Raw genomic sequence first — 25,360 nt, 5'->3', positions numbered from 1 at the left:
GTTTCTGTCAGGAAAAAGTTGACTTTATTTATTTTTTTTTACTGAAAATAAATGTGATTACATGCATGTCTGTGCAACCTCACTTCTGAATGTAAGAGACACAATGTTGGGGAGGGTGGGAGAGAAAATCAGGGTAAAGGCATGGAGCCTTGCTTTGGCTTTCTTCACCTTGCCCTACCTCTCCCGAAATCTCCATTCCCTGGTCCCTCTGCTTGGTGGCCCAGAGGTGTTTACCCCTGGAGCATGCACACAGGAAGCTTAGGTCCCAGTGGGGCTTTGCCTTCCCTTTCTTTTACAAAATGGTTGCAGGGCCTTTGGTTGCGAGAAAGGATGTGGGAAAGGGAACCACAGGCCGCTGCAGACTTCTCTTCTGTAGAGCAGTGTTATGAGAGGACACGTGGGAGCTGGGGATTTGAACATTGCTTCTGTTTAAGCTACCCATGCCTGTGAACCCTTGGAAGGTCTTTATATCCCCAGAGTTATGAGTACCCCAGTTTGAAGACCACTTCTTTAGACCCCTCCACTTACTCCAGTTGAGTCTGGGATGTGCCCACGCAGATCTGATTGCAGCTCTTAGATTAGGCCTTCATGTTTGTTGAATATTTACAATGTACCAAGTGGCTTACCTTTATAAGTTTGTCTTCCTGAAGACCTTGTTACAGATAACTCAGGTAGCAGAAGACTCAGGAGCCAGAGTGGGATACTCCTAATCCCTAAATTAACTTTTGTTCCTGCCACAAAAACTTTCTTAGTTGCATAAGACATGGTCAGCTGAGCTCGTGGATTGAAAGGAGGATCTGAAAGGAAACCTCAGCGTTTGTAGACCATTTCCTGCTTGTGGTTTCCAACTTAATGAGAGAAACAGTGCCTTTTTACAGCCATATCTGTAATAGTGCCTTTTTAGGGCTGTATCTGTGCTACTGAGTCTCCCCTTGACGAAACCTTAGTCAGGCTTCTGTGACCTTGGGCAAGTCCCCCAAGTGTCCAATTTTAGCAAGAATCCTGCTGAATCAGTTTAGCCAGAATCTCCCACCTTAATATCTGATCATCCTCAAAATCTGATCAACATTCTCATCCTCCACCATCCACTACGTAACATCAGATCACCCTGACCTGCCTTCAGCAAGAATCCCATTATGTTTGTTTAACTAGAGAATCCCCTTACCCTTGATGCTTTCTCTTGGCAATTTTCCATCCACCTACTCCTGCACTGTGCTCCCTGTCTATAAATTCCCCCTTTTTCTTGTTGTACTTGGAGTTGAACCTAATCTCGTTCCCCTGATAACAAAAACCTCATTGTAATAGCGCCCGCCATCCTGCCCCGCTTGAATAGTCTTCCTTACCATCTTTAATAAGTGTCATGAATTTTTTTTTCTTTAACACTCTTGTAGGGCTTTAGATAACCTTGGAGGCAATTTCATTTACTTAGATCTGCATATTATTTTGATGTGGTAATTTATAAAACACAGACTTGGTATCTTTGTGTTGCTGTAAAGCAATACCTAAGGCAAGGTAACGTATAAAGAGGTTTATGTGGCTCACGGTGCTGCAGACAATACAAGAAGCATGGCGGCAACATTTGCTTCTGATTAGGGCCTCAAGAAACTTCCACTCATGGTGCAAGGTGAAGGGGAGCCACCATGTAGAGATAACATGGTGAGGAGGAAGCAAGAGAGAGGGAGAAGGTGCCGGGTCCTTTTCTAACAATTAGCTCTCAGGGGAACTCTTGCTGGAATTCTTGTAGTAACTGATAGAATAACTCACTACTGTGAGGATGACACCAAGCCATTTGTGAGGGATCCATCTCCATGATCCAAATACCTCCCATTAGGCCCCACTCTGACGGGGGGGATCAATTTCAGTATGAGGTTTCGAGGGTCAAACATTCAAACAATAGCACTTGGTAATTCATAAAACAATTTTCTAGTTTTTTTAATTTACTAAGTAATGGAACAAAAGAACCAGCAGTTCTTTCATAGCCTTTATTTAAAAAATTGTCTTAAAATTACTCCTAAGGATTTTGAAAATCATTTCCCTTTAAAAATAGCTGGCCAAGAATCCAGAAAAACTTTTCATTTTAGAGACTCTCCCCCCGTCTTGCTTTTCTGTTCTCTTACTTGATGTCAGTCATTTTATTTGTTTTTCCTGGGCAGTCAGAAATCAGTTTTTACTTTGAAATTAAGACATTCATTCTTTTGTCTTTAAAAAAAACGTTAATTATATTGTTTGGTTTTGGGTAATATCTTAGGTTAACTTGAAAATTTCTAGGTTTTTTTGTTAATTAAAAAGTATTAATTTTACTGCCTCTATCCACTTGCATAAAAAAGGATAGTATCTAATTACATTTTAGCTTCCCACTTTTTAAGACTTTTAACTGTTATTTTATTTTACTTTTAAAGGTGGAGTCTGTGTTGTGCGGGCTAAAGTGCAGTGGCTATTCACGGTGTGATCATAGTGCTCTATAGGTTCAAATTCCTAGGCTCAATTGATCCTCCTGCCTCAGCCTCCTGAGAAGGTGGGACTACAGACACATACTGCCATGCCTATATTTATTTTTTAACCACTTTTTAAAAATTGAAATATAACTCACATAGGATTAAACCTTTTAAAATGTACAATTTGGTGGTTTTAGTATACTGACTTTCTTTTAAGATAGCATTGTCAAAGACAAAATTTCAACAAATTTAAATGATTGAACTGGCTTTTATTGCAATTCTTGAATCAGGTGTTATCTAATCTAAAAATAGATGCTAAGCTGGGCAAGGCAGAAAAATCTGTTTTTATAAAGGTAGTTTGATCAGGAACAAGGAAACAGCATAATAAAACTCAGACTCATAGGTTAACACCAGATTACTTCAGGTTACTTTCTTTGTAAGAGTTAAAAACAGGGAATTTCCTTATGCTGGCTAAAACTGGCCTGTTTGGGAATTTGGCTATTCTCTCTCTCTCTCTCCTGATTTCTCTGAAGGTCAGATAAGCAACTTAGTTTTGATTTGGTGGCATGGAACTTTAGCATGAGTGACTCCATTTTGGTTTGGTCTGTTGGGGCCTAGTGCAGGAACTAAGCTCAAAACAATGGTCTTCCATGAATTTTGTTTAACAGCACCTAGGACTAGTGTTTAAAAGTGTGGATTTCTGCAGTAAAGTTCTTTACATATTGTAGGGGCAGAGAGAAAGCTTCCTCTTCACCCACTGAAAGTTTTCTGAAAATGAACTGACAAAAGTCAGAATAGGAGAAAAAGGCATACAAAATTCATTTGATGTGCATAGACATGGAAGCCAAACACACAGTATGAGACTCAAAGAGGGGCCAGATGGTTGAGGCTTAAATACTCTCTTCATAGGGGAGTGATGTATGAACCCAGGAGGCAGACATTATTTTGTAAATGATTCTCTCTGGAAGCTAGATGGGACAAGTTATGGGAAAGTGAGGGAAGAACTGCACAGGAACAAAGTTTGTCTTATGCAGGTAAAGTCCCCCAGGTAATTGCTAGGAACTGCCTCAGAAGAATAGATTAAAAGTCTGTCTGGGCATGGTGACAACTCCCACTGTTTTCTTTTCTCTTTGGTGGTTGAGGTTGATTTTTCCTGGTTGTTTAATGAGATTCCTAGGGAGGAGGTCTTAAGACAATTTTTGGAAAGCTGTTGGAAAGAAGCTTTCTTAGATAAGAAAATTCCTCTGGGAGTACCTCCTGGTGCTTTGGGCGGGAAGATCAGAAAGATTCAGAGGTGGGAATGTCTGACAGAGACCTCGGTTCTGAGGCTACTTCTGAGGCTTATTTCTGAGGCCTTTCCATTTTCAAAGCACTCAGCATGTCGAAGCACTATGTTTTGGGGAATCATTTTCTGTGCCCCAACAGAATGGCCTTTTCTATTCTTGAAGCACAGGTCCCATCACAGTGCCTACGGTCCTATCGTAGGTATTACTTTCCTTCAGGAAAATGTTTAAACCACACACATTCTCAATACGTAGACCCATGATTTTAGTTATTTGTTTTTTTTTTTAAAAAAAAAGCCATGGAAAAACAAAATAAAAATAAATGCCACATATCAAAACTTGGCTCTCGGTAGGTATTTACTGAATGAATGAAAGAATTGAAATGGCCACTTTTGGTTACTGAGTTGCTCTTGACAGCTTAAAGATGAAAAGCTTGAATACTTTCAGCATCCCCTTGAACATGCTGACTGGCTACCTTGGACTCTTCACCTCGTCTCCTTTGTGAAGAGAAAACAGAGCCCAGATTAGCATTACTGCCCTTACTGAAATTGCATTTGAATCTGAGTGTTGAAGATGTCATGTGATTAAATGACAGATGTCACTCATGTTTTTTTAGTCATGTTTCTATTCCACATCTATTTACAAGTTTTTAAAAATTCTTTTGCCATTGTAGACATTTCTGTTCATGGAACTTAGGCCTGCAAAAACCAAGATACTGTCATTGTGGGACCTGCCAATCCACTTTGAGAATGTGTACATGTGTATGCAATTGTTTGCTCTTTTTTTTTTTTTCCCAGGAGCCCTCTGGAGACAGAGCCCAGGGACAGTGAGGTCTTTAGTGTTTGCTGATAGATCAAGGCCATGGAATTCCATTTATAGTGTGTATTATAAGAAACTTCAGGGCAGTAGGAGCACAGCTGCCCTGAAAGAAGAAAATATTATGTATTTTGAAATAGTTTTGATATGTAGCATTTATTTTTATTTTGTTTTTCCATGGCTTTTTTTTTTAACCAAATAACTAAAATCATGGGTTTACATATTGAGAATGTGTGTGGTTTAAACATTTTCCTGAAGGAAAGTTATATCTACAATAGGACCATTCAGTTTTTGTTTTTATGTCAAGTTCAACACTGTAAACAAGTTCTATTGAAGTGAAAAACACAAACGGATCTTTCTTCCCACAGTTAAGTCCCTTTAGGACAGCCCAACCAGCTCTCAATTCCCTCTCTAGGGTGACGTGTTCTGTGAGAATCTGCAATAGCAGACAGCAGTGCCCATCATGCATCTGAGCCCCATAGCTGGAGCCAGCCACACACTCCAAGACACCAGGTATACATCCCGACCCTGACAGAGAAGTAGTCTGTAGGATGGCATTGTGCTTATAATTAATTTAAAAGTTAATAATTTAAATTTACATTTGAGAATCTGCATTTTTACTAAGCAAGCAGGCCAGGCACAGAGGCTTACACCTGTAATCTAGGAAATTTGAGAGGCTGAGGCGGGAGAATCGCTTGAGGCCACGAGTTTGTGATCAGCCCAGGTAGTATAGTAAGGCCGTGTCACTACCAAAAAAAAAAAAAAAAAAGGCCAGGTGTGGTGGCATGTGCCTATAGTGCTAGTAAATCAGAAAGCTGAGGCAGGAGAATGACTTGAGCCCAGGAGCTCACGGATGCAGTGAGCTGTGATCCCCTACTGCACTCCAGCCTTGGTGACAGAGCAAGACCCAGTCTCTTAAAAAATGTCAAGCAAAGAATTCCTATGAAACACTAGTTTTAGTGTTTTCTTCCCTCTTGCCTGGATTGTGGTCATTCTGTCCTAACTGGTGTGTCTGCCTCTGTTCTCAGGGGACTTGAACTCTAAGATTGCCAGATAAAATACAGGATGCTCTATTAAATATGAATTCGGATATACCACCAATTTTTTTAAGTATAAATTTCTCCCAAAGTATTACATGGGATGGCTACAACATTATATGAAATAAATTGTCACGAAATCCTTAAAAAATTTGTTTCACAATTAATGCTGACCACTTCCAAATCTCAGTATCCAGCCTCATCATGTGTTTTAAACTGAAAATCTCCATTGTGAAGTCTTGCAGGCAACATGTTGAAAATTTAACTCATAATTTGCCCCGCCTGTCTTCTCACTTTCAGTGATGTTGCCCCCATCCATCCAGTTCTTGAAACTGCCCTTGACCATTCCCTTTGCCCCACATCCATTAGGTGGGCCCTTTTGCTTCTCTCCCTAGTTAGTCTCAGCAGCCAGCAATACCTTTACTAAAGTTACAGCACAGTCTCTACTGCTTTCCTCTTCTGTAGGTCCTTCCTTCTAACCGAAGTGACTTCAAACTTCAGACATATGTGCATATACAGAATCAAGTTCCCTGCAAACTATACTTACCCTCACAACTTGCAGGATATTCTGATGTTGTCTAATGTTTCTTTTTTTTTTTTTTTTTAAAAAAAAAAGCTAGTTGGTAACCTCTTGCATTGATGAGGGATGGCCTGCAATTTAAAAACACTGCCTATTCCATTTTATAAAAAACAACCAGGATAGTGTCTATAAACCCTGGGCAGACCATGTCACTCTCTTGCTTAAAACCTTCAATAATTTCATACTCATTACTCTTAGCAGATGAAGTATGAGATGCTTATCATGACTTTAAAAGCCTCCCACTTGCTCTGTTCTCCCTTCCATTAGGTAGTCCTCTTAGCCAGAGAGTGCTTCTCCCTTTTCCTTAGAATTGATCTCCCACAGAGAACAAGTTCTTCAGGTCTCAATGGCATTTCTTCAGGGAGGCCTTCACGGACCTCTTAGTGGAGGGAAATCGCTTTACTGGATGTTCTTCCACACTTAGTGCTTTCATGGCAAAAAGAAAGTTCTAAAGTATTAGTGAACTGCTCAACTGCTCAAAATCCTCCCAAGGCTCTCCATTTCATTCAGACTAAAATCCAGTCTTGACGGTGGCCTACATGGTCCTACATGAGCTACTCCCATTTCTTTGACCTTGTCTTCTACTAATTTTTCTCTTTGTTTACTCTTCTGCAGCCACTGTGTCCTCCTTGTTATTCCTCAAAGGTGGCAGCACTCTCCCCTACCTCAGGACCTTGGCACCTGTTAATTCTCTGACTGGAGCCCCCGCCCCCCAATATCCATGGCAGTCTCTCATTTCTGTCACTTTCCTAAAATGTCTTCTTGTCAGTGAGGCCTTCTTTGATCCCCCTATTTAAAATAGCATCCCCCAGTCTGGCACTCCCCATTTTCTGCTCTGCTTTGTATTTATTTATTTTACTTATTTTTTTATTTTGCTTATTATCTATCTCTCTCTATTAGGATGTAGAATTTGTGATTTTTCTCTACCTTATCAATAGCCAAATCCCTAGCACCTAGAATAGTGCTTGGTTTGTAGAAGGCATTCCATAAATGTATTTGTTGTGTAAATGAATGAGTAACTACATGAATCTTGTTAGTTTTCTTATGAGAGAAAATGCCTGTTCTGTTTACAATGTATCTACCTTAGTGCCTGGCACATAAGAAGGTCTCAAAAAATAATTTTTTGATTTAAATTCATTTAAATTGCAAGTGGTAACAATGGAGAGGGAAGAGTGTGTATAACCTTAAAAATACTTCTGTTTATATTCATAGTGTTTGTAACCCTGATGTTACTACTGTGTACACAATCCTTCTTAAAAGAGAAACCTATTAGTATGATGCATTCACTTGTTTACTGGAATTAATGTTAGGCTTTTAGTGTTTGCAAACACTAAAAAACTGAAGGTGGGGGGTTATCATGTGGGAGTGTCATGGAAAAAATAATTCACCCATTTCAAAGTGGTGGCGCCTGCATAGTTCCTGTTTTGCTGTAACCATAATCAAATGGAACATGGGTTTATAGTTCCTTATTGAAAACCTTTGGGACCAGCTGTGTTCAGAATTCAGATTTCTTTTCTTCAGGTTTTAGAAGGCAGTGCATGAACTCCAATTTGTTACACACTCAGCAGACTTTAGGGTAGGGCCCTGTACTCAAACATGCCAACACTTCTGCAGCGAAAGTGTGAACAGCCACCCTAGGTGGGTAAAGGCAACAAATCGCCCACATCAGTTGCATTCAGGTTTTTCCACAACAGTGAGTTTTAGAGACAAAAGCATGGAAAACTCTCAGTTTTCAGAACTTCTGAGTTGTTTTTCTGGCTGGGAGTGTTACTGCTGAGTGGCAGTTCTCGGGGCTGCATGACCCAGAGGACTGCTGGCTTTAGGAAAGTTCCTGTTCCTGTTCTCAGTTCCAGTCCCAGTGATAGGACAGATGACACATGATTCTGATTGAATGACAACTCTGTGCCACAAAACCAATTATTTCATCTATAATAATTCAAACAAATAGATGCAAGAAGAACAAATGTCCTTTTCTAGTCAATATCTCAGACCTATAACTAGAATTTGTTCACATCATTCATTATGCAGGAACCAATGATTCTATTTGATTTGCTTACAGAGTTTGAAATTCTTAAAGCAGGGGCTCTCAAAGTTTAGTGTTTAGGCTCTAAAGCATGGGTTGACAAACTTTTTCTGTCAAGGGCCAGAAAGAAAATGTTTTAGGCTTTGTGGGCTACATATTATTGGTATATATGTGTCTTCTCAATACCTCTTCCACTGGACCACCTCCCCTCCCTGCCCGGAGGAGATTGTCTGATGGTGGAATTGTCAACATGCTCAGATAGAAACGTCAAAGGAAAATCATGTTGACATTTGGATTTATAAAGTGTTTTGTAGGAGTTACCCTTGATCACTAAGCACTCTTCTCATCCCAACAGACAATAACAATCATTTCTTGCTAGTGAGAAAATAGTTTCTCAATGAAAAGGAGATGGTTCCTGATGAAGATGGCCAGTGAGGGGCTGGGTGATGTTATAACTTCCTCTGTGGCTTCTAGATTGTTACCATTTAGATTTCCTTTGTTAGATCCATAGTAGGTAACTAAGCACAATTCTGTGTTTTTTTTCCACGTATTAAAAGTTAACTGCCAGCCTAGGATATTTGCATTAAAAGGTACTTTTTAAAATAGAAAATATTTCTGTTAAAACAACTAAATAAAGTTTACTTAGAGCAAAAGCTAACATTGTGCTATTCACTATGCTAAGCACTTTATATCCATTATTCTATTTACCCCCCACCACAACTCTGTGAAACAGGTGCTTTTAGGAAACCAAGACTTAGATCAAATAACTGGTCTGAGGTCACCTAGCTGGTGTCAAAGCTGAGCTTTCAACTCAGGTCTTGCAGAGTCAGCCCTCAGACTCTTGAATATTATAGAATATAGCCTCATAAATATATATATATGTTTTTACATGCGAAGAGGAAGGGCTTATTGGTCATGTCAGGTTTTATGTAGATGATCCTACCATGAGAAGCATTAAAAAATTGTTTTGCCTTGAGTGTAATCGATGTCATTCTTTTTGTCTCAGAATGATGGCATGAATCTTTTCTTTTTGGGGATGTTGGCTCTTTGCTTTTTAGCAAAATCTTCCAACAGATTGTTGTTGATTTCTTTAAACTGTATTTAAAAAAAGTTAGCTTGAATTTTGTCACTAGAGAAAGATATTATTTCCAAGGGAAAGTTAAAACTCCCATGACATTTTTTCATTCTAACTCATTAAGACTGTGTTAAATAAGATTTGAATCATCCCTAATATACATACAAAATTATGAAGAAATAAAAAACAATAAAGTTAAGTTAGCATCTACATTATAATTTATGATTAAAGGCTTTACATTTCTTGTTCCTTAGGTTTTCTATATCTAAAGTAGAGAAATGACACCAGTACTAATTATTTAAGTTTATTGAAGTCTTCAGGAGTCTATATTTTACCATGAGTGCATGGGTTAAAGACAATCTTTCTCATTATATCAGTGAAGGCTGTTTATTACTGGAAGAGTAATAAACATCTCTTCGGAGACCTACTCCTAAGAGAGGAGGTGAGAGATTGAATTTTAAAGATTGTACAGTGATAAATAATGCTGTTGGAGAAAGTGATGAAAGAAAAAGAAAAGACATCTGTGCCCCTTTTGCCTTTTGCACCAGATATAGGGAAAGAATTCCAGGTATCAAAACCAACAGAAAGTACTTTCAATTTTTGTTGTTGTTGTTTTTTTAGATAGTATCTTGCTCTCTGTCGCCCAGGCTGGAGTACAGTGACACAATCACCACTCACTGCAGCCTTGACCTCCTAGTTTCAAACAATTCTTCCACCTCAGCCTCCTGAGTAGCTGGGAGTACAGGCATGTGCCACTATGCCCAGCTAATTAAAAAAGATTTATTTTAGAGATGGGGGCCTCACTGTGTTGCTGAGGCTGGTCTTGAATTCCTGGGCTGAAGCCATTCTCCAACCTTGGCCTCCCAAAGAGTTGGGTTTACTGGTGTGAGTGAGCCACTGTGTCCAGCAGAAAGCACTTTGTTATAGGATATTGGGGATGATCTTTTTTAGAATAATATTCTTTTCAATAAAGGTGATTTATTCAAGTTAACTTTTTTTAACATTATACTTCTAACACATATTTTCTATAATACATTCACAGCTCCTAAAAAACTCATTGTCCGATTTCACATCTCAGTTTATGGTTGTAAAAATATGGTACTTATATATTTTATGTGATATGTTAAGCAATTTTACTTGTGAAGCTGGGAGCTAAAATGTAACTTTGGTAACTCTATTACTTCTGTTTCAAAAATGTCAGAGCTACTTAATGTTTTATATTTGGTGTCATCTTAATTTGTAGAGTACATTCTACATATATTTCCTTTTAGACTAGTTCCTATTTGTTTTTAATCAAAGACCTAGTTAAACTGTGAATAATAACTCAAGATAAAAGGCCTGGGTAAATGTTTGATGAGACTGCTCTAGGAAGGGGGATGGGTAGGAGCTGTATATCTACCTTGTCTGACCAATGCCAGGCAGATTTCTACCTAGTGGTAGCCTTTTTCCAATTTCTCTCTTTCTCTCTCCTCACTCTTTTGTTTCCTCTCTCTCCTCTTCCCTTTTCCCTCCCCATTTCTCTCCTTCAAGCATAAATTTTTTTTTTTTTTTTTTTGAGACAAGGTGTCACTCTGTCGCCCAGGTTGGAGTGCAGTGGCGTGATATTGGCTCACTGCCCAGGTTCAAGCTATTCTCCTGCCTCAGCCTCCCAAGTAGCTGGGATTACAGGTGCATACCACCATGCCCAGCTAATTTTTGTATCTTTAGTAGAGATGGGGTTTTGCCATGTTGACCAGGCTGGTGTGTCTGCCTAGTCAAGTTATCTGCCCATCTCAGCCTCTCAAAGTGCTAGGATTACAGGTGGGAGCTACAAGCATAGAAGAAAACATCATCATTCAAACTATGTAAAAGCATAGCCAATGAAAATAAACATCTCATTCCCCAGGCACTCCTTCTAACCAAGTGTTCTTTTGCAGAGGCAGCGATTTTAAGTTCTGCCAATTTCTCATTCATGATTTATCACCTCGGGGCAATATCTCCTGACTCTTTGCTGTAAAGAATGGGAAGCATTCTCATAGAACCCTGTACCTAAATTACTGTCTTTTACCTTCTTATATTTGTCAGGTCTAGCTTATTCACTTTGTCTACTGGTTGTCTCTTATGACTTTGCATAATACAGATGGCCTCTATTTTCTAACTGATTTTTAGATATAGCTATTGACTCCTTGCTATGAAAACTGAGTACATTAGCACACGTATCCATTGTTTCACTCTTTTCTAATTTTTTTAAGTTATGTTTTTATTTGTATGTTGCCATGACTTATAACATTCACATTTATAACATGCTTCATTGTCTTCTGGCATCTCTGTCAGTTACTACTTGCCCTCAGGATAAAGTCCACATTTTCTACATAGTAAATAAAATCCCAGCTACCCAGCCCCATCCTGTCTCCCCGGCCTAATATGCAGTACAAAGAGTTCTCGCTGACCTCATATATGTGTTTTCCTGGGACTTTGCACATGTTTTTAACTCTCTAGCAAATTTGTTCTCATGCTTCAAGGCCTAGATCTCATTTTCCTATGTGGTCAATCCATCCCCACATGTTCCCACTACCCTCTTTCTACCTCCATTAGGAGGCTTTACATTAAGCTGCAATTTCATGTTTATATATCTGCTGCTGCTTCTCCAGTGTGAGTATAGGAGTGTGCATTTCATTTCTGTGTCTCCAGTGTCCAAGGAAGTGTCCTCACACAGAATGAATGACTGAATGAACACAAAAATATTCTAACAAAGAGATTAACCAGCATATTTGGCGTTTTACATCTTTCGTAAATTGATTTTAATCAGCAAAATTTTCAGTGGTCTTTTTCCAGTCTGGTTTATATTTTTCTTTACTTGAATACCTTATCTACCTCCGTGGGGGAATAATTTAAGGAGAAAATAATTTCTGCCTGTATTGCTGTTAAACACTCATCTTTTCTACATTGATCCCAAAAGTGAGAAAGAAGAAGAGAAACTTATATACCAGGACATGGCTTTTTATTAATTTGTATCACTTCAGAAATTTAAATAACAATATAAAGGGAGGGTAAAGTTACTTTAAAGGATATTTGTTATCAAGTACTCTAAATGAAAACAATGTTTATTTAGAAATATGGAAATTTTTTATGAATTTATACAGGAATCTATGTCACTCAAAACATTTCACCTCCAAATACCCACTGGACATCTCTTCTCTCCTGTCAGTTACCCTGTCTCCTTTTCTTTCAATCTTCTTCCAAACTTAAAAAATATCTACATTTTATCCAACATTCTCGTGTGTGTAGCTAGACCACAGGTGTGCAAATCCTTGTCAGCCTAGACTGTAAGCAAAGTAAAACACTTTCTGAACAAATGATTGGCTCTCATTAAGATGGTATCTCACTCTAGCTGCTAAGAATAATAATGTTTGTCTTTTATTCTTTTTTGTATATTAAGTACATTTTGAAAAGAAATCACTAAATATACCTTTAAGAAGGAAATCAATTCCCAGAAATGGTATTTATTTAAAGAGATTCCTTAGAAACTTCTGTAGCTGCATGATCTATTTTGAGTAAGCATAGCATGTGGCCACAGGTTCCATTGATTTGGCACAATTTTAGTTCTCTGTTGACTGAATCAATCCACATGTTGATCTTCATCACTCCTCCCATTTCCGTTATGCTCTTAATTCCTGCTGGTGTAAAACTGATTAAAGCCAGTGGTGAAAAGCTGCCAATGAATTGAGCACCCAGAGATAACTACAATTCTGTATGTCCTGGGGCAGTATAATTTTTTAAGAAAGTATTTAGGCAATATGGGAACCACCTTGTAAAAGGCAGAATAGTGAAGTGGTGAAGACCTGGAGGCTCACTGCTTGACTTCAGATACTGGCTCTGCTGCTTCTTAGATTCATGACTGTGAGCAAGTTATATAATCTCTCTGAGCCTTTGTCCTCATCTGCCAAATGGGGAATATTAATGCAAGTTAATATGTATATTGAGCTTAGAACAGTGCCTAGTACTTTGTAAACACACAATCATTACTAGCAATTATTATTTTCTTTGTAAAGAATACATAGATATGAAAGTGAATGGTCATTTGCCTGTGGTAGTCACTATTAACCACCCAGACTATATCTTTCCAGAGCATTAAATATGTATGTAGTTTTAACAGAGTGAGCAGCAGTGCAACAGGAATGTTAATGCTACTTTAAGAATGACTTGGTTCAACCAAACCTAACTGTACAATTTACAAACAGTTTTTCAAAAGAGATTTGCTTTAAAATCCTGATTTCCGTGTTACTTCATAGTTTTTCAGTAGTGAGGAACATACTAGAAGAAAATACAAAATGATATAGTTACCCAAGGATTCATACATCAAATGTATCCAGAATTCACAAACTATCATCATGAATTCAATATTCATGACAAGAATTCTGGGCAAATAGCCAAACTATGGGGCATGTGCCCTCTTTAACTTCATATATGTGTATATTATATATTTTTAAATTGACCTTCTATGTATTCTATTTCTGGTTGTTGAGGGAAAAGCTGTTGCTTAGCAACCAGTTGTTTCCGCTTGGCTGATGTGTAAAATGGAAAACTGTGCAAATCAGAGGCAAATAATTTTGTGCATTAGGAGTGCTAAGTTACTTGTTTTAACTACTAAATTGTTTCCCAATTTGGTTTAGGGTTCCTAGTGTGGAAAAGATAAAATCCGAAGCTGTATCATGATATTTACTAATTATTTTAAAGAATACAGATTAATTAAGAATATGTAAATTAGTATATAAAAAAAGAATAATTCAGGGACTTAAAAAAGTTACTTAAGTGTTAAAGTACAAGTTAAAAGTTTCAGACAGGCCAGACATGGTAGCTCATGCCTGTAATCCCAGCACTTTGGGAGGCCAAGGCAGGTGGATCACCTGGGGTCAGGAGTTCAAGACCAGCCTGGCCAACATGGTGAAGCCCTGTCTCTACTAAAAATATAAAATTAACTGGGCATGGTGGCACATGCCTGTAGTCCTGGCTACTTGGGAGGGTGAGGCAGGAGAATTGCTTGAACCCACAAGGTGGAGGTTGCAGTGAGCCAAGATCATGCCACTACACTCCAGTCTGGGCCACAGAGCAAGACTTTGTCTCAAAAAAAAAAAAAAAAAAAAGTTTCAGGCAGAAAATATTTTTATCTTAAAGGGGAAAAAACTAAAATACACATAACAAATTCTTGAATTGTATCCAACAAAACATAGACATACACCCTATAAAACTTTTTAACATAATTTTATATATATTCATTTATTTATGTTTTTAACAAAGAGTACTTGCTAGAGAATGAGAAGTTGTATAATGATGAGAGTCTCTTGGATGTTGCTAACAAAAACTGACTAACTGAAGCTAAATAATATTTATAGGCATGAAAGATTTGGTGCCGGTGGTGGTGTGCTTAGAATTGATGGGATATTGCAGAGCCAGGTTTGGAAACAGGCTAGAACCTTGGGCGCTCAAAAATACTGCTTGAGGCCAGAGCCACAGCTGTTTCCTTGTGTCTCTCTCAAGTTTCAAAAGGCCAGGGGAGAGCATTGCCTGGCTGATTCCTCATTGCCTGCTCCTTGGCCGAGGTGAGTCAGGGGCCAGGGAGGATATGGTCCCTTCCATTTCCACGGAGACATGCATCCGTATTTACAGGACAGAACACTGCATAGGGGGTTTCCTTTCTCCAAAAGGAATTCCGGGTGCTATTAGAAAGAAAGAAATGGATGCTAGAGATGTATAGCTGGAGAGATAGATATACAGTATGGAGATATTATGTACAGTTGACCCTTGAGCATTGTAAGGGTTAGGGATGTCGATGCCCCTGCAGTCAAAAATTCTCCTATAAGTTTTGACTCCCCAAAAACTTGACTACTGCTAGCCTACCGTGGGCCTTACCAATAACAAAAACAATTGCTTAACACATTTTGTATGTTATATTATATGCTGTCATCTTACAATAAAGTAAGCTAGAGAAAAGGTTATTAAGAAAATCATAAGGAAGATAAATGTTTATGGTACCATTCTGTGTTTATTAAGTTTATGTCATCAGTTTCCAAGATGAATCCTCTGTCTGAAATGGCAGCCACTGCAGCTGCAGATTTCAAGTTACGGTACACATCAAGCAATTCAACTTCTTGTCATGTCACGACTTTCTGTTTTTTTGTTTTTTTGTTTTTTTTTTTTTTGTTTTTTTGGGACGGAGTCTTGCTCTGTCGCCCATGCTGGAGTGCAGTCATGTGATCTTGGCTCATGGCAAGCTGCACTTCCCGGCTTCATGGCGTTCTCCTGCCTCAGCCTCCCGAGTAGCTGGGACTACAGGTGCCTGCCACCACACCCGGCTAATTTTTTTTGAATCTTCAGTAGAGACGGGGTTTCACCGTGTTAGCCAGGATGGTCTTGATCTCCTGACCTCGTGATCTGCCCGCCTCGGCCTCCCAAAGTGCTGGGATTACAGGCGTGAGCCTCCGCGCCCGGCCATGTCATGACTTTCTCCGATTCTTGGGAGCACTTCCAGCATCATTGGTGGCATTTGTATGGGTCCCTTGGTGTTATTCAAGTTTGAGATATTTCACTAAGCATGGTGAAAAATAGGCAAGAACTGTGAGAGATACTTTTTACTTCAGTTCTACTGGAAAGACAAATGGCTCACGTGGAGATAATTAGCATCACACAGTGTTTTAAGCAGATACTCACAACACTTGAACTCATCGCAATAGCAACAGGAGGTGGCCACAAAATTATTACAGCAGTATAGTATTTGCTGCAGTTAATTTTGTGTAGTTATAATTGAATACTGCATTTCTATGTTTGTTTACATTTCTCTCAACTGCAAATGAGACCATGAATGGTCTGTGTGCATAAGTTTTGATAAATTTTAACTTTTCATAATACATTTTTATATATTTTGTGATGGTAGATAATCAAATAGACTAGTATCTACGTACATTTTATGCATGTATGACCTATCTAATTTTTTTCTTAATTTTTTGATATTTCTAGGCTGCACATTTTGTCTGCAAGTTTTTTCAAATTGTCGCAAATCTCCAAAAAATGTTCCAATATATTTATTGAAAAATATCTGTTGGCTGGGCACGGTGGCTCACGCCTATAATCACAGCACTTTGGGAGGCCGAGGTGAGCAGACACTTGAGTCCAGGAGTTTGAAACCAGCCTGGGCAACATAGTGAAACCCTGTCTCTACAAAAATAAAACAAAACACGAATTAGGCAGCTATGGTGGCACATACCTGTAGTCCCAGTTACTCAGGAGGCTGAGGTGGGAGGATCACTTCAGCCTGGGAGGCTGAGGCTGCAGTGAGCTGTGATCATGCCACTGCTCTCCAGCCTGGGCGACAGGGTGAGACCCTGTCTCAAAAAAAAAAAAAAAAAAAAATCTGTGTATAAGTGGACCCATGCTGTTCAAACCTGTATTGTTCAGTGGCCAACTGTATATAAAAATCTCCATTTTGGTAAATCTGTAGTGTCTACAAATCAACTCATTTGTGGCCTAATTGCTTTTTTTCTTCTCATGTTCCTCACCTCTAACATGTATATAAAAATCATCAACTTCATGTATTTACTAAATACTATAAAAATTATCATTTAGTCAGTGGTATCTAGATCTTTTTAGCCTGTGAGGTAATATGTAAGTATGGTTAGAATTTATAAAACAGTGATGTTTGCATGTTTTCATATGCAATTTGAGTTGATTTTTATGATTTGAAGCTTTATCTTTATAAGATCCCTGAATATCAAAGACATTGGGGAAATCTATAGAATCACCAAGAATTATATCAAAAATAGACCAAAGCCATGGAGTCTAACTTTTCACTCACCACAGAGCAAGCCAAAAAGTCAGTGAACCAAATCATTCCTTTTATATACTGTAAGTGGATTTTAGTTTCAAAGGAAAAAACTCATTAAATAGTGAAAGAATTTGTACCTATTTCTTATTAAAATATTTTGGCTTTCACTTACTTGGCTGTCAATGATAGTCCTTGTCATTTAACCTAAAAAAATCTTTGTCACAATTTGAATCTGCCACATGGAATATTCTGGTAGTGGCCGGTGAAAATAAATGACCAAACACCCCAAATCTTCTGTGTTAGGATACCAGGTCAGCTCCTGAAACAAAGGCCAACATAACAGTGTCAGACAAGATGGAAATTTCTTTCTTTCTCACAAAATAGTCAAGCTTAAATAGACTAGAGCTGATATGGCCATTTCATAGTGCAAGGGATCAGGCTCTTTCCATCTGGGTGCTCTGCCATTCTCAACATGAAGTTTCCATCTTGTGGTCTAATGTAGCTGCTCCTGCAACTGCCACCATCTGCATTCCAACCAGCAGGAAGAGGAGAAGGGCCAAGGGGAGGGCTCATATCCTTGCAGCTTGCATAACATGTGCCAAGTCACATGGCCACCCCTAGTTGTAACCAAAATGGAAAGTATAGCTCTTAGCTGTTGTAGACTGGTAGAGTGGAAGTTTTCTGGCATACCATTACATTACAAACTTACTACTATCTTATCGTGCTAAACCAGAAAATGTCTACTTATTAAAACACAGCAATAGCAACCCAAATGTCAATCCAAAGAAACAAACCCTAAATCAAATTAACTAACATTAGAAAATAGTGAGAAAATTCTTGTAGTGTGTATTCTGTACATATAAACTAAACTGTTGTCTTTCAGACTATCAAGGTAATACATAATATACTAAGGAAGTAATCAGGGCCAGGCGCAGTGGCTCACATCTATAATCCCAGCACTCTGGGAGGCTGAGGTGGGAGGATTACTTGAGCCCAGGAGTTCAAGACCAGCCTGGGCAGCATAGGGAGACCCTGTCTCTACAAGAAAATAAGACAATTAGCCAGGCATGGTGGCATGTGCCTGTAGTCCCAGCTACTCAGGAGGCTGAGATAAAAGGGTCACTTGAGCCCAAGAGGTCAAGGTTGCAGTGAGCCATGACTGCACCACTGCACTCCAGCCTTGGTGACAGAACAAGGCCCCGTCAAAAAAAAAGAAAAAATTAATTGACCTGCTGGCACCTCAGAGTTATCCTCTGAAAGTGGATGATTAAGGGCATCTTTAGGTGTAGTTCTGCCACTTTCAGACTCTATGTTTCACTGTCATGTTGCTGAAATTCTAGACAAGTGTTTCAAAGGGTCCTCAGAAAAACATAGGGTCTTATATCAAAAGCTTTACCAATGTACACTCCCTTTGACCCCAAAATACTATAAAAACACTACTTTTAGGAGTTTGTCCTAAGGAAAACATTGGGGATGAAGGAAATGATTCATAAAGATATTTATTGCAAAGTAGTTTGTTGCAATGAAAGATTAAAAATAATCTATATATCCTGTAAAAGGAAACTGTACATAAGTTATATCAACACAATAGAATGTCTCACTGCCATTAAAAATGATAGGTAGGCCAGATGTGGTGGTTCACGCCTGTAATCCCACCACTTTGGGAGGCTGAGGTGAGTGGATCACTTGTGATTAGGAGTTCGAGACAAGCCTGGGCAATATGACAAAACCCCATCTCTACAGAAAGATACAAAAATTAGCCTGGCATGGTGGTGTGCACCTGTAGTTGCAGCTACTTGTGGGGCAGAGGCAGGAGGATTGCTTGAGCCTGGGAGATTGAGGCTGCAGTGAGCCATGATCGCACCACTGCACTCCAGCCTGGGTGACAAAGTGAGACCCTGTCTCAAAAACAAAAAACAAAAAACAAAAACAGGTACAGAAATATTCGCTATTGACATGGAAAGATGCTCAAAATACATCATTACGTGAAATATATATATTTGAAAATAATATGATAGTATGATTCAAAGTTTATAAATTAACGCGGTGAATATTCTTTTATTTTGTTTATAATTGACGCATAATAATTGTACATGTTTATGGGGTACAATGTGATGTTTCAATACATGTATATATTGTATAATGATTAAATCAGTATTAGTTAGCATGTAGCATGTCCATCACCTCAAACCTTTATCATTTCTTTGTGGTGAAAACTTTCAAGATCCTCTTTTCCAGCTATCTTGAAATGTACAATACACTGTTTTTTTTTTGTTTTTGTTTTTGTTTTTGTTTTTGAGATGGAGTCTTGCTCAGTTGCTCAGGCTGGAGTGCAGTGGCCTGATCTTGGCTCACTGCAAGCTCTGCCTCCCGGGTTCACGCCATTCTCCTGCCTCAGCCTCCCGAGTAGCTGGGACTACAGGCGCCCGCCACCACGCCTGGCTAATTTTTTTTTTTTTTTTTTTTAGTAGAGACGGGGTTTCACCGTGTTAGCCAGGATGGTCTTGATCTCCTGACCTTGTGATCCACCCACCTCAGCCTCTCAAAGTGCTGGGATTACAGGCGTGAGCTACTGCGCCCAGCCGTACAATACACTGTTATTAGCTATGGCCACTCTACTATGTAATAGAAGATAGAACTTATTCTGCCTAACTCTAACTTTGTACCCCTTGGATGACCCCTCCTGATCTTCCCCGTCCTTCTCCCACCAAGAGAGGCAAGACCATCAAGTAGACCAGCACACTCCAAACAGATCTTTGGAAAGAAGGCATTGAGAGTGGACAGAGGGAGGATGCAGACCCTGGGGCTGAAAGGAGAGAAAGTTGGGAATCCTGCACAGGGTTGCCAAGCACTGGAACTCAACCCTGACCACAGGTGGCTCTTAGGGAAGCGGTAAGTTGAATAGGCATGGAGCAGCCCACTCTCACCATGGACCTCCAGGATCCTAGCTGTGGGAGACCCCACGACCCCGATGGATGGATATTTGAGTTGTCAGGGAGAACTGCCCAGAGAATTGGCAGAGACAGAGCTCTAGCTTGCACAAAGCCCAGAGGGTTTGGTGTGAGAACGTCTGCTCTGGAACATAGCCTTGGAGTACTCATCCCCCAAGGCTTGCCATACTCCTCTAGGTGGCTGTAAACTTTGTTAGCTGCCAGATTTGGAGACAGCAGGGCAGTCATGCCTGTGGGATAGGGTCAGTATGATCTGAACACCTTCCTGTCTGCTGGCCTCTCCTAGGGTCCAGGCCTGGACACATCCACTTGCAGCAGGCCTCAGCTGCCCTGCTGGAATGCTTGGCAGCAGCCATGTTCCCACTGGAGCACTTTTGCAGACACACCCTAGCTGGCAGACACCTACCTGCAGCCTCCCCCAGCTGCCCTACCAGTGCGCAGTCCCATTGAGACCACCACCATCCTGGCAGTGTGCATGTGTGTGGACTGCTGCCACCTCACCACTGTGCCCATGCCCATACCCTCCCTCTGTCACACCGTCCTGCTGCTGCTTACTCCCCCATGGCCTCTGCACTGCAGCACACTCTTCTGGACTCCCCCACCCCCTGCTGCCCCATCAGAGGCTTTTGCTGGCAGTCCTTGTGGGCCTATTGTTGCCAGTGGACTGGAACACTTTGGCCCTTCCAGCACAGCAATGCTTAATCTCAAGAAGCCGGAGAACAAAGCCACGGGCCGAGTCTCAGCCCCACAGGGTTAGAACATGCAGCCCAGGAGTGTTGAGCTGACCCCTGGGCCCCTAAAAGTATCCAGAAAGGAAGCCAATTGAGTAAACCCAACTTATACCAAAGTCAAACCCTCAAGGGCATCAAAAAATATCAAAGCAAAAAGCCACATTCAAGGACAGCAACTTCAAAGATTAAAAGAACATCAGCCCACACAGATGAGAAAGAACCAGCACAAGAGTTCTGGCAACTGTAACAGTCAGAGTGTCTTCTTACCTCCAAATGACCACACTAACTACCCAGATATGGTTCTTAACAAGATTGAAATGGCTGAAATGACAGACATAGAATTCAGAATCTGCATGGCAAGGAAGCTCAACAAGATACAGGAGAAAGTTGAAACCCAATCCAAGGAAACCAGTAAAATGATCCAACAGTTGAAAGATGAAACCATTTAAAAACTAAAAAATTTTTTTTAACTTTTGACTTTTTGTGGGTACATAGTAGCTATATATAATTCTGGAGTACATGAGATATTTTGATACAGGCATGCAATGCATAATAACCACATCATGGAAAATTGGGTATCTATCCGCTCAAGCATTTATCCTTTCTGTTACAAACAATCCAGTTATACTCTTAGTTATTTTTAAAATGTACAATTAAATTATTATTGACTATAGTCCCCCTGTTGTGCTATCAAATACTAGGTCTTATTCATACTGTCTATTTTTTTGTACCCATTAACCATCCCTACCTCCTCCCAGCCCTGCACTACCTCTCCCAGCCTCTGGTAACCATCCTTGTATCTTCTCTCTTCAGAAGTTCAATCATTTTGATTTTTAGATCCTGTAAATGAGAATGTGTGATGTTTGTCTTTCTGTGCCTGACTTATTTCATTAGCATAACGATCTCCAGTTCCAACCATGTTGTTGCAAATGACAGAATCTCATTCTTTTTATGACTGAATAGTACTCCATTGTGTATAAGTACCACATTTTCTTTATCCATTCATCTGTTGATGAACACCTAGGCTGCTTCCAAATGTAGCCATTTTAAGAAAGAACCAAACTGGGCTGGGCATGGTGGCTCATGCCTGTAATCCCAGCAATTTGGGAGGCTGAGGTGGGTGGAGCACCTGAGGTCAGGAGTTTGAGACCAGCCTGGCCAACATGGTAAAATCTCACCTCTGTTAAAAATACAAAAAATTAGCCAGACATGGTGGCCGGTGCCTATAATCCCAGCTGCTTGGGAGGCTGAGGCAGGAGAATTGCTTGAGCCTGGGAGTCAGAGGTTGCAGTGAGCTGAGATCATGCCATTGCACTCCAGCCTGGGCAACAAGAGCAAAACTCCGTCTAAAAAAAGAGAAAGAACCAAACTGAAGTTCTGGAAATGAAAAATTTACTACAGGAGTTTCATAATGCAATTGGAAGCATTAATAACAGACTAGACCAAGCTGAGGAAAGAATCTCAGAGTTTAAAGACCACTCTCTCAAATCAGTGCAGACAGACAAAAATAAAGAAAAAATAATTTAAAAAATGAACAAAACCTCTGAGAAATATGGGATTATGTAAAGAGGCCAAACCTATGACTCATTGGCATTCCTGAAAAGGATGGAGAGCAAGTAAGCAACTTGGAAAACATATTTGAGGATATTGTCCATGAAAATTTCCCCAATCTTGCTAGAGAGGTTGACATGCAAATTCAGGAAGTTCAGAGAACCCCTGTAAGATACTATACAAGATGACCATCTCCGAGATACATAGTCATCACATTCTGCAAGGTCAGTATGAAATAAAAAAATCTTAAAGGCAGCCAGAGAGAAGGGGCAGGTCATATACAAAGAGAACCCCATCAGATTAACAGTGGATCTTTCAGCAGAAACCTTACAAGCCAGAAGAGATTAGGGGCCTACATAGAGCATCACTAAAGCACAGAAATTCCAACCAAGAATTTCATAGCCAGCCAAACTAAGCTTAATAAGCAAAGGAGAAATGAAATCCTTTTTAGACAAACAAATGCTAAGGGAATTCATTACCATGAGACCTGCCTTACAAGAGTTTGTTAAGGGAGTGCTAAACATGGAAAGGAAAGGCTGATACCTACCACACATAAACACACTTAGGTACACAGCCCACTGACACTATAAAACAGCTATGCAATCAAGTCTACATAACAACAAGCTAACAACAAGATGATAGGATCAAATTCTTACATATCAATATTGACCTTGATTGTAAATGGACTAAACACCCAACTTAAAAGGCACAGAGTGGCAACTTGGATAAAGAAGGAAGATCTGACTGTATGCTGTCTTCAAGAGACCCATCTCATATCTGATGACTCCTATAGGTTCAAAATAAAAGGATGGAGAAAGATCTATCAAGTAAATGAAAAACAAAAAAGAGCAGGGTTGCTGTTCTTATTTCAGACAAAGCAGACTTAACCAACAATGATTAAAAAGGACAAAGAAGGGCATTACATACTGATAAAGGGTTTAATTCAACAAGAAGACTTAACTATCCTAAATATGTATGCACTCAACATTGGAGCACCCAGATTCATAAAAACAAGTTCTTAGAGACCTCTGAAGAAACTTAGATAGCCACACAATAACAGTGGGAGACTTCAACACCCCACTGACAGTGTTAGATCATTGAGGTAGAAAACTAACAAAGATATTCAGGAGCAAAACTTGACACTTGACCAACAGACCTAACAGACATCTACAGAACACTCCACCCAACAATAAGAATATACATTCTTCTCATCAGCACATACTTTAAGATGGACAATATGCTCGGCCATAAAGCAATTCCAAACAAATTTTAAAAAACCAAAATCATATCAACCACACTCTTGGGCTACAGAGCAATAAAAATAGAAATCAATACAAAGATCTCTCAAAAACCATAAATTACATGGAAATTAAACAACGTGGTCCTGAATGATTTTGAATAAAGAATGAAATTAAGACAGACATCAAAAAATTCTTTGAAACTAATGAAAACAAAGATACAGTATTACTAGAATCTTCATTTACTCAGAGATTCTAATGTAATGTTAAGAGGAAAGTTTATAGTGCTAAATTCCTATATCAAGATGTTAAAAAGATCCTCAAATTAACAAACTAACATCACACTTAGAGAGACTAGAAGAGCAAGAGCAAACCAGTCCCAAAACTAGTAGAAGAAAAGGAATAACCAAAATCAGAGCTGAACTGATTGAAATTGAGACATGAACTTGGTTTTTTGAAACAATAAACAAGATTGATAGAATACTAGCTAGATTAATAAAGAAAAAAGAGAGAAGATCCAAATAAACACAATCAGAAATAATAAAGGTGACATTACCACTGACCCCACAGAAATACAAAAAACTCTCAGAGTCTATTATGAACACCTCTATGCACACAAACTAGGAAACCTACAAGAAATGGATAAATTCCTAGAACATAAAACCTCCCAAGATTGAACCGGGAAGAAATTGAAATCCCGAACAGACAAATAATGAGTTCTGAAACTGAGTCAGTAATTAAAAACTTAACCAACCAGAACAAGCTCTAGACCAGAAGGATTCACAGCCAAATTCTACCAGATGTACAAAGAAGAGCTAGTACCAATCCTACTGAAACTACTCCAAAAAATTGAGGAGGAAGGATTCCTCCGTAACTTATTCTATGAGGCCAACATCATTCTGGCACTGAAGCCTGGCAGAGACACAATGAAAAAAGGAAACTTCAGGCCAAAATACCTTATAAATATAGATGCAAAAATCTTCAACAAAATACTAGCAAACCAAATCTAGCAGCACATCAAAAAGCTAATCCACTATGATCATGTAGGCTTTATCCCTGGGATGCAAGGTTGGTTCAACATATGCCAATCACTTTTATGTAATAAAAGTAATTCATCTCATAAACAAAACTAAAAACAAAAACCACATGATAATCTCAATAGATACGGAAAAGACTTTTTTAAAAATAAAATTCAACATACATTCATGTTAAAAACCCTCAACAAACTAGATATTGAAGGAACAATCCTCAAAATAATAAGAGCCATCTATGACAAACCCACAACCAACATCATGCTGAACAGGCAAAAGCTAGAAGTATTTCCTTTGAGAACTGAAACAAGACAAAGAATGCTGACTCTCACCACTCCTATTCAACATAGTACTGGAAGTCCTAGCCAAAGCAGTCAGGCAAGAGAAAAAAATAAAAAGCACCCAAATAGGAAGAGAGGAAGCCAAACTATCTCCTTCCACAGATGATATGATTCTATACCTAGAAAACCCCCATAGTTTCTGCCCAAAGACTCCTAGAACTAATAAACAACTTCAGTAACATTTCAGGATAGAAAATTAATGTACAGAAATCAGTAGCATTTCTTTATGCCAATAATGTCAAGCTAAGAGCCAAATCAAGAATGCAGTCCCATTCACAATAGCCACAGAAAAAAGAAAATACCTAGGAATGCAGCTAACCAGGCAGATGAAAGATCTCTACAATTAGAATCACAAAACACTCCTGAAAGAAATAAGAGATAACACAAATGGAAAAACATCGCATGCTCATGGACAGGAAGAATCAATATTGTTAAAAAGGCCACAGTGCCAGAAGCAGTGTACAGACTCA

At 39.3% G+C, this 25,360-nt stretch overlaps 1 long non-coding RNA gene across 4 annotated transcripts in view; it reads left to right on the top strand.

The window, feature by feature from the left end:
- The window catches only part of LOC129138100 (uncharacterized), a 42,280-nt gene that overhangs the window by 3,454 nt on the left and 13,466 nt on the right, over window positions 1-25,360 (top strand). For 2 of the 4 annotated variants that reach the window (XR_008541062.2, XR_008541061.2), the window contains exon 2: window positions 19,760-19,939. The exons of the other annotated variants lie outside the window; for them this stretch is intronic. This is a non-coding gene — a long non-coding RNA (uncharacterized LOC129138100). The remainder of the gene's footprint in view (window positions 1-19,759; window positions 19,940-25,360) is intronic. 4 annotated transcript variants of the gene reach the window in all.

The sequence above is a fragment of the Pan troglodytes genome, chromosome 1 (genome assembly GCF_028858775.2).
Source record: "Pan troglodytes isolate AG18354 chromosome 1, NHGRI_mPanTro3-v2.0_pri, whole genome shotgun sequence".
In the NCBI taxonomy this organism is placed as follows: domain Eukaryota; kingdom Metazoa; phylum Chordata; class Mammalia; order Primates; family Hominidae; genus Pan; species Pan troglodytes.
The sequence above is the reverse complement of the archived record's forward strand: the minus strand, read 5'-3'. Positions and strand labels throughout refer to the sequence as shown.